Here is an 11,329-nt window from a genome sequence, read left to right as displayed (position 1 = left end):
CAGGGCTTCTTTGGAATGTGGTTAAGAAAGAGGTGGAAAAATTGTGTCCGTATACACACCTTTTGTTTCTTGCCTTTTATGTCACAATCATTAAATGTAATATTTCAGAGGCCAGCAATTAAAAAAATTGTGAGGGGTGGGGGGGATTTGTAATTGGGGCTAGTTGTCACAATTTTTACTCCAGTGAATAAGGCCTAGGGTATGTTTTATTTTTGGAAGTCATTTTTTTGTATGGGCGCATACCATAAAATGTTGGTTAAAAAGTAAAGAGAAGTAAATAGAAAATTTCAACTGTTATTGCCAAAAAAATAATAACACCGTTTTGACAACATGCCTTAATTATTTACTTAAAGTTGTCATAATGAAACGACATTAAATGCCCTATCTTCGGTATTCCACCAAATTTCAAACCATTATGAAACACAAAACAATTCTTGAAACAGCAAAATGTCAAAGCATTGTTTTGGCCAAAAAAATATTGTACTTGATCAATTGAATTATTGGGAACTTATTATAATAAATAATTGTATTATTGGCTGTTTAATGGATTTGCTGAATTTTCTGTCAAATTTAAAACTTTTAATTTAAAATTTAAAAAGCAATTATAAAGCATAAACATCCCATGAAATGTGAAAAAATATCTAAAGGTTGTACAACATATCAAAACATTGTTTTGGGCCAACAGCTATTGCAATGAATATATTCATTTTAAAAACATGGGGCAACTTGCCTCATGACATTAATGAAAATCCCCTTGTCCTTAGAGCATGGTTCAGTATTCCTGTTGAAAACTGCCGATTGTATGCTAGTGTTTTTATTGTGGTCAGTTGTTTACCAAACAATTATAGCAAAAATATATTGATATTGTTATTTTTGTTTGAAGGACAGATTTCCCCAAAAATATTCTGATAAGATAGTACTAGGTGTTTGAAATCAACATAAAAAGTGCTGCCAGAGAAAGCAACCATTTGTGTGATTGGGCTTTTGGCTCAAAAACGTTCTGAATATGGCCTTTAAACTAGCCCAGGTCTTGATTATACATACAGGGTTTTGGGATACATCCTTGTATTTAAGCATATATCACCAAACCTTTCACTCTGTATAATAATGCGATTAAACTATCAGACTCAGTGGGTACTTCAGTACTGAGTTTGAACAATATGGCATTATTTTAAACTTGATATACTTTGGAAGCCTTCATTTGAAATTTTACAATGACAGTGGTTTTTGTGTTTGGGTAATCTGTCAAGGGTTGACGTGTCAGTGAGGTCACACACACATCAATCATTTGATCTCTTTAATGACAGTTCATGAGAACACTACCACCTTTAGTACTAAGATGTGTGTGTGTTCAGGAAATGAAAAAAAATCATGTTTGTCTGAATCAGTTCTCGTCTGGTTGCCAGACATGTGTTTGGCTATTGTTTGTGTGTACCCGAGTAAACTGTGCAAGGGCATTAAAGATATTAGTGTTTTTATTGGGGTGTGGTTTGGTGTGGATGATATTAGGGGTGTTTTGCGTATGGAGGGAATAAGATGCAGCACATGGCTCAGCCTCCCGTCTGTCTATATCATGCCGCCTGAGGGGCCCTTCTCTGACCTTGGCCTCTTCCCCAGGGACCCCTAAACCTCATGGGATCCCCAGACAACATGAAGGTGGGGAGAGGGTCGGCACGTGTCTTGAAGAACGTTGATGCAGTGCGTTTAAGACAGATGCAGTCTAGTCTGTCTCTTCCTCAACTGTGATCCTTCTCTGAAAATAAAATCAGTGTAACAGTAACCGTGTCTTCTCAGATTCATAGCAAATCAAATAGTGTACACTGATGTTCACGTTTGATGTTCCCATTATGATGTGGAGGCTTTTCATTCCGGAAAGAAAATAGGAACTGCAGAGAACCATAGGTTTTACACAAAAAAAGCAGAACCCAAATCAGTTAAATGTGTTAGTATTTTATTATTATTATTATTCGCTTGTTCTGCAAGAAAATCCTTATTAAAACAACACTGGTCCGTTGTTTGATTTTGCAATAAAACAATTCTGGAACAATTACTTAAAAAATAATACATGACTGTAGCAGTGCAGGCCACAGAGAAAGTCTGTAGCGATTTTCAGGCTTGTATAGATCATATCCGTGTGGCCACTAACAGGCTGCACCTGAATAACAAAGAGATGCAGGCCTCAACCCAATCAGTCTAGGGTTTAAACGCAATAGCTGTTGTGAATTCCCGATTCAGGTTCTTCTTGTAGGCTACCCCAGACAGTATTATCGCTTTTTATCCTGCTGCCGTTGCCGTCCGGATTGTGTGCGGGGTGAGGGGCCAGGAGCACGCGCTTCGTTTATCAGTCTGTTGTCAGTCGCGCAGCCGCGTGCGTTCAGCGCATTATCAAGAGGGCGCGTGTATTTTTGCCATTAGTAACGCATGGCCATGTCTGCAAAGACTGCTATTTACATAATAAAATCATTTCTGTATAACCGCGAGAGACCGATTTATTTCAGACGAATATTTAGTGGAGGTCAAATAAAAATATAAAAGAGACTATTTCCTTTTAATAGATTTCAAATTCGTTTAGCATAGGCCTACGTTAAAAATAAAACTGATTTAAGGTTTTTTTATTTAAAGAATAGGTACATTTGTAAATAAATAAAAGAAAAACCGTTGCGCCTTAAACGTTTTTTTGTTTGTTTGTTTTGGTTGTTGCTTTTACTACATTCAAATTATCTAGGATATTTGTTAATAAACAGGCGTATTTTTATTTATATAACAAAGAAAGTATCTAAATTCATTTATTCATAATAGATACTTTATAGCAATTGCATCTTTTAACCTATGTAAGCTATAACAAGATTTGGCAAATCTTACACATATTTGTCATGTCTGTGTTTTAGCCATCTCCTGTGGATCATACTGAAAGACTACAAAATTATAGGTATTTCTTTGAGCATCGTTTTGGACAGCTGAAAAACTATTTTCATATTATTTGTTAATGTAACTGTTAACATTCGCTTTACATGACTTTGCATGAATAGCCTATTATAACTTCAAAGACATAAAACATTTTTTTTTTTTTTTGTTTAACTGATTCTAGACTATTCACTCAAGACTTCAAGACGGAATAAGGCATCGATTTAATCCCATAATCACATTATTCTTCAATACACAAATACGATTATTTTACTTAAGATATTAGTGTTTCGTATAATATTTGCAGAATAAATGCAAGCATGTAACACATAACCTGAATAAAATGCAAAGCAATGTTCCTCTGATGCTTAGCTTAAAATAACAAGATATATATATATATATATATTAGTTATAGGCCTAGTTATTATTAATCATATTTAACAGACTTAAATTTAGCCTAGTTCTCCCTTGATAATTCCTCTGAAAATAAGTACAGATAGGCTACTGATATTCAAAGCTATTTTGGAAAATTGTCTCTTGGATCTCGGATGGTAACAAGATTGTATTTATTTGAAGATAGCTTAACACAAATAAAGCTATGGGGAAAAATAAACTGTATAACGCTAGGTATACATTTACAAAAGCAGAAATGCGACACAAGCAACTTCGATGTTTGGTCTTAATTATTAATATTAGTGATTAATATTTGCTTTTATTGTATTCAGTCATGCATTCCGTCGACAGAAATCTACCCTGAGGGGCATAGCCTCTCCCCAGACCTTTTTTTGGCTTTCTTTTGTGAGGGAAAATTCACAAATACGTAAACTCTGACCCTCTTAACATCTGCGGCACGTGCCCAGAGCGTTATGGGTGATTTATTGGTGACAGTTTGAAGGGAAATGATTTGCACGCTCGCGACAGAAGCATTACGTGGGCCTTGTGTTTTTGCTTGTACATGTGTTTTCCTGTTTAAAATGTGTAATCTATAGCAGGACTCTAGGCCGGCTCTGCTTTCTAATAAATTTAAATAAAATAAGTCAAAAATTCAATTAAATATCAAATATATGGATTGCACTTGATGCATTTGATTGGCCCAAAATTTATCACTAACATCTGAGGGCCTTAATCCTGTGCTTGCAACACCACCTATGCATGAGATTTTAATCTAGTGCCTATAATGATGGCTTGTGTTATGAACTGTAGCCTAGGTCATAACGCAACCATTGCATCTTTCGCCTACAAACATTTTGCAGATCATTATGTCAGTAAATATAATATTATAACATTAAGGCTTTTTTAAATTATTGAAGGCATATTAGGCCTTGTGTTTGTTGATATCCTATTATATCAAAATAAATCAGTTCAGGGTTGAAAATGACAGAGTAATGGTGTATGTATTATTTTTATTGTGCAAAGCAACTGTTATGTCCAGTATGAACCCACAACGGTTATAGTGACAGTGCAGAACATGACTTTGCCTCATAGACGAGTTGAATAATGATCAGTCTGAAGTCTCTCATTCTCTGTTTCTCAGGTGAGTGTTGCTGTTGGCTTCTCTCTTGGCATTCACCGCGTGCCTTAATTGTATTGAAATTAAATCAAGGTCCACTGTGAACACAAAGAGCACAAACCCAAGTTTCCAAACCTCACACGGCATCCTTCTCGTCCATTTTTTTCAGACAAACCCTCCATTCGTCCTGATCCTTGCAGTCTGTATTGCTCTGACTACAAAGATGCTTAAAACCCCTTTCCTCTCACCTGTACTCCTCCTCCTGCATCTGCTGAGGGCTTTGCTGGTGTTAGTGCAGTCCACACCAGAGTGCCTCATACAGTCACACACACTCCGCACACAATCTTGTGGACACTTGCAATCACACTACTGCATGTCTTTTTTTGAGGATTCTGTGCATTTTCCCAACGTGTGTATCTCGTGTATGTGACCTTACGCCCTTCTTTGAGTGGCCTAAATGTATGGTAGGATCAAAACATAAATGACAACATAAGACAAGACCACAGTGTTTCTCTTGTTCATATTTTACACATATAAAATAAAAAGCATTTTAACACTATCCAATTCAAATACGTTTACAACCTGTCCTGGTGAAATCCACAATGCTACCTTCACTCTGCACTGAATACATGACCTGAGAAATTGCAAGAGAGAGAGAGCGGGAGATAAAGAGGATCTACCTTTTGTTGTACCATTCTGCAAGAAGCCCAGGCACCTGCTTTCAGTTTCATTCCAGCAGACCTTCCCTCATCCCTGCCAAACAAAGAGGACCAGCAAAGCAGTGTGTGTGTGAGATGTGAAGATGCAAAGCTATGCACTGCTCTCCACCTCCGACCATTCAGCACGTCCACCGCCATGATGAGATGCCTGCCAGCATCGCAATGTAAAGCTAACGCTTCCCTATGACAGTCTGTTCTCTCTCTCCCTTCTTATTCCCTCTCTCCCCCTCCTCTCTTTCTCTCTCTGTCTTTTTTATTTCTGTCACTCTCTCACATCATACATGCACCTATACTGCAAGTAAAAACAAGTTCAGGTTAAAATCACATCAAAAGAGTTGAAGATGATGATGACATTTGAAGAAAAAATAAATGCATACATTACACAACAGAAAATGTACATGTATTTAGAAAATAAAAATGTTGTAATGTTCCAACACATCAGTTACAGCCATAACCATGAGAACACATACTAAAAATGAACCCGGAGCATAATCTATAAAATTACTGCTTTAAGGATTATCTTTTGCTCCTTTTTCCTGTATTCTTGTTCTATTGGGGGGTGGGGGGGAGAAACAGCCCCGTAGAGAAGTGTACATCCCGGTTTTTCGTTCTCTTAGTTCCGTCAGTTCTTGCTATTCTCCATCCAGGGATGAACAGTCCTGCCGAAGCTCTCTGCCCCAGAAGAAGCTCCATTCCTGAGGCTGGAGAGCTGGGTTGCAGGGAGATGTTCTGGGGTGGGGTGTAGGGGGCAGGGGAGAGGTAGGCAGGTAAGAAGGTTTCACGCATGCAGGAGGACAGAAGAGGGGAAATCAGGAGCTGGGATGTTGTAGCTTATTAAAAAAAAGCGGAGTATTCCCCCATACCATAAGCTATATCAGCCTGCAAAAATCCATCTGACAGTATGCAACACTAAAAAAATATTGTTTTTTTTTTTTTAAGAAAAAGTTGAAAATGCAAATATACATATATGAACACAGAGGCATATATGTATACAAATCCAGAGGAAGAGGGAAGGAGCAGGTATGCAGAGGATGAGCAGTTCACGGACACACACACACACTGTGCTGCGCTCACACTCGGGCTACAATTTATGCTCTTCGTTTGACACCACCCCCACGTCCCTGGGTACACACACACACACACGTGGGTGTAACGTCCCAGCTGATCGTGGTAGAGAGATTAGATTGTGGGGACAGCTGGCAGGGATTACACATGCAGGGGGTTGACTGAGCAGGGGAGGGGAGACCCTCTCTGACCAAGATACACACTTGAACACACATACACAGTCACATTATAACATAATAGATTCCACATTCATATAAAGGAAACTGTGCACAAATGCATCAGATACAGTCTACACATACCTAGAATTGTAAAAATATGACATACATGCTATATTTAGCTATATTTGGAAATTAGGTGCTCATACATACACACGTCATACAACTGGATATACACTGAATGTAAGGTACAATATAGTTCACGGCATGTGCATTTGACAATCTAGGCATTGATAGTTAATATATGGTAATTCATACTGACTACTTAGGGGGTGGTGGGGGATGACACAGTTGACCTTTGACCCTGGATCACTCCATCTTTTCAGGGTGATCAGCTGATTGTGGAAGGGGGGCCACAGGGAGGCAAACCAGTATGCTCCCCTGACACATGCACACACACACACACACACACACACACACACACACACACACACACACACACACACACAATATATCATGCATGATGTAACGAGCCACTATTTCACCAATGTGTTATATTGTTGCAGATCAGAGAGACAAAGCTTGATAAATGCAAAGTTATATGAATTTTATTTTAAATCTATTTTTTATTCATTCTTCAGCATCATTCTTGATAACCATGCTGTTAAATCTGGATACATTTCAAAGCATAAAACCCCAGTGAACGATAGCCGTACATTAGAGATCAATACACTTTAGTCTTGGGTTTTGAATAGGGTTTGAACTATTTTTTATCTTTAAATAAATGTTATGCTTCAGCATATTATGTGTGGCAAACTTTTTTTTTAAAATAATATAATCTTAAAATTGTATGCAGATGTACGTTTCTTTAAAAGATTCATTTGGAATTTGCTAATTTTAAATCCTTCATTTTTATGAATGATAAGAATTTCAAGAGTTGACATAATGTAAATATAAAATGTCATTTTTGTTTAAAATTCCAAAACATAAAGATGGAATATAGTGGGAGCCTAAAACATTCTCAAGCATCTTTAAAACTGTGCTTTGTGTGTTGTTTGAATACATTGCTGTTGCACTGTTTATGTTTCATGTCAATGCATGTTCCTGCATGAGATCCTTATTGTATATTTTTGCATTTTACAGTATGTGAGTGTGTATGCCCCAGGCAAATCGCACAGAGTTGAGGTGGAAGAATGAATGAGATTAGGACCACTGTGTGTGTGTGTGTGTGTGTGTGTGTGTGTGTGTGTGTGTGTGTGTGTCTCAGCACAAGCCTAGCCTGCATTCCTCCTAACGATAGTGTCCTCTGAGAGCACTTTAATCTATAATCTGACAGATTAGCAAATAGGAGCGTTTGAGCTGGATTATCGCCTCATTACATATGACGAGCATCCCAGGACCTGCTCCTTCTGCGTGTGCGTCTGTGTGTGTGTGTGTGTTTGCATATTCTATTTTCTTTTTGTGTGTGTGTGTGTGTGGGAGTTAATTTAAAAGTGGCTCTGCATTCATTGCGGTAAATTAAAAACATTTCACATGTGAGCATTAAATGCTACAGTTGTACTCTGACTTTTGAATACAGAATTTAAAATATTAATATTTTGTAAAAATCCCAGCCATTCTCTCCTCTTCTCTTTAAAGAGGCAAGAAGGAGCCATTTACAGTCCCAATCGAGAGACTTTAATTTTTTTAATCCCATAGTTCATATATTTTAATTTATGTCAGCATCAGATTAACATTTCCATTAAAGAGAAAACAAAATTAATTAACAAAAGCAAAGCAACCAGATGTTCTGTTGAAGCAGTCAATCTATGCACTGGATCATTTTAAAGAGGTCATAGAACAGATGGGTCACTAAACAGAGTCCTCACCGATGAGCTGAAACAGGACATTTTAGAGATTACATCAACTACGTGAGTGGTGGTGGCGTAGTGGTTAAAGCACAGGGCTGTTAATCAGAAGGTCACAGGTTCTAACCCCATGTTAGAACCCATCTAACCCCCATCCCCATTGTGTCCTTGAGCAAGGCACTTAACTCCAGGTTGATCCAGGGGGATTGTCCCTGTAATAATTGCACTGTGCAATTGTGATAAAAGCGTCTGCCAAATGCGTAAATGTAGCTAAAGCTAAACAACTTTAAAACTTAAACCTGCAGTATTTAAGTGGGAAAGATCATTATTTGAAATGAATGCTACCTACAGCATGTGTGTTGGAAGAAAGGAGTGCAGTGTTCATACGCATCTAGAGGTGTTAGGTTCTGTTATATGAGCTTGTGCTTTAAAGGTATATGGGTATAGTGCTGAGTTGACCATTATATGTGCATCTTAGGAGGGTGTGTGCCTATAGGCTATGCACAGATGTGTATGTGAGCAAGCACGGATGTGTGTGTTTTATACGTTGGCAGGGTAGTTTGTTAAATCGGCTGAAGACAGCATGTGGTGTTGTGTTCGCTGCTGCATTAACGTGCATGTACTCTGCCGTAGTGTGCATACATACACATGCATGCATATATATGCTATAATCCACAGTCAACTTTAAATATCTAGTGCAATTTGTTTTAAAATCACCACATAGACAACATATTAGCAAAACACCTAGTATGCAAAGCTGAATAGAATATCACAGCCATATGGTGCTCGGTAATTTCCTCAAATCTTATCTTAAATATTATCATAGATGTATTTAGCAGTAAAAGTTAACCCGTCATTTTGGCATACAGTACAGTCGATGTAATGCTTGTTATGGCAGTGCGGACTCCAGCGTAAAGCTGAAATCATGAGCTCTCGGTTCATTGTGGATGGATCGATGCCCTTCTCTCCCCCTGGGTCACCAGTGTTCTCCAGTGCCCTTAATATTAGTGGCAATTTCATTAGCTTTGACCACATCGCTGTCACAGAGAGGCCGACTGGGTTTTTCGGGCTTGGTGATTAAGTGGAACTGTGCAAGTGTAGAACTAGAGTTTTTTTTCTTCTTACATTTTTTTTGCAGGGAAATGATGTCCAAATGTACTCTGCATTTTTCTACCTTGGATCATTATTCGTTCTCTTTGTAGTTGAATATCTGGAAGACTCTCGTGTTTTCTGGAATACTGCATTTGGAATGGGATCTAGCGTCTGTCAGATGCTTCTTGAAATAATGATGCTCCTAGACCCTACAACATGACTAATTCCTAAAAGGATGAAAGTTCTCTTTCTGTCTCTCGCTCCCTCCCTCTTTTCTCAATACACCCCAATAGTCAGCCCAGCAACAGCACACAGAAGCTCCCAAAAGCAACCCCCTTCTCGCCGCCTCTGCATCCAGTGACCCAGTTTCCACCCCCTCTCTAAAACAAATCACTCAATGACCCACTTCTTCGTTTCGCACCACTTTAGCGTGCGCATGTGCTTCGCAAAATTATGCATCTGTCTTCGCTCTGAGGTGCAGAGGCATTTCATCTGTGTGTTTGGTTACGGAAAAATACTGCTGGCAGTATAAAATCCCCCACATTAATAATAAACGCACAGAGAACTGGAGCTTTTTCAGCCTTCAATAATAATGTCTGTTTTCTGCGCAAAGCTCCGGTCGTTTTTCAAAAACATACATAAAAAAAATCTCAGCATGTCTAAATATGTAAAGATGTCCTTCAAGGTCACTGTTTTCACATGACCATATAAAAACATCTGAGGAGTTTTTTGCAATTGTAATTATTTTAAGCTCTTCCTTTCCTCGTTTACTGTTCGTGGTTTTGATTTGTTGTTGGCTAAGTGCATGATTTGTAATTATGGCTGAATCCTTTTCTGATTAATGTACGTGATAATGCTCATACTGCTGATAATAAGAACAAGTCAGTGAGATTGTCAGAGGCGACAAAAAGAAGGCAAATCAATTTTGCGGACTATTTAAGCAGAGAGAGAAATTATCATTTTTAATAATCAGCGAAACTCACACATATAAACCAACTCAAAGTTTATAACTGGGTTACAGTATTCATAGGGTAACACATGCACACACACACACGTTGGTGCAGCTATCATTATGAGGACTGTCCATAGACATAATGATTTTTATACTGTAAGAACTATAGATTCTATCCCCTAAACCTCACAAAAAACTTTCTGCATTTTTACATAAAAAAAAAAGAAAAACATTGTTTAGTTAGTTTTTTAAGCGATTTGAATTATGGGGACACTAGAAATGTCCTCATAAACCATATTATTGGCATAATAACTGTATAGTATAATTACCAATATCACCTAAATAAATGTCCTCGTAAACCACCCAAACCTATATAATGATATATATATCATTTTTTTTATTAGCATTTCAGGAACACTCATGAAGGTGCCGTTATGAGCAGTGTTTGCATACTGTTAAACTCTTGAGTGCAGATGAGAGCTCTGATTCATGTTTATTTTAAACTAACAGTGGGACCTGGTCAACCTTACAAACTCCCTCAGAAAATGTGCATCATTAATTATTACAATGGCCTAAGTGTGTGCGCGCCACAGTAAATGAAAGGCACAGGGATCACACTGACCCTGATTGACTGGTGTCAGGATCCATATAACAGCAATTCATTTTCCTCAGTTAAGGTCCCCCCAGCCCCTCTCGCTTCCCCTTCCTCTGCCTCGATCTCCATCCCCATCTATCTCAAATGGATTCTTTTGGTGTTTTAGAACAAATGTAATCCATTTTCGTTACATCTGCCAGACAATAGAGACTTTCTGTTGTTTTTAATTTATGTACATCCAGGTCCCTATTTATTTGTGTGACAGAGAGATACAGCCATATTACATAGATATACAGAGCCTTAATTCCACTTTATTATCCAAATAAATTGCAATTTCAAACTGTTCTGTTCGAAAAGTTCTGTGCTTGGAATTGCCCAATTTACATTAACACATGATACATTACATGGCATGAAAATTACAGTATGACACAATTTATAAACATCATAATGTGTCACAATATATAGTAATGCAAACTCTCACATAATACGC

The sequence above is a fragment of the Xyrauchen texanus genome, chromosome 22 (genome assembly GCF_025860055.1).
Source record: "Xyrauchen texanus isolate HMW12.3.18 chromosome 22, RBS_HiC_50CHRs, whole genome shotgun sequence".
Lineage (NCBI taxonomy): Eukaryota > Metazoa > Chordata > Actinopteri > Cypriniformes > Catostomidae > Xyrauchen > Xyrauchen texanus.
Note: the sequence above shows the minus strand (reverse complement) of the source record.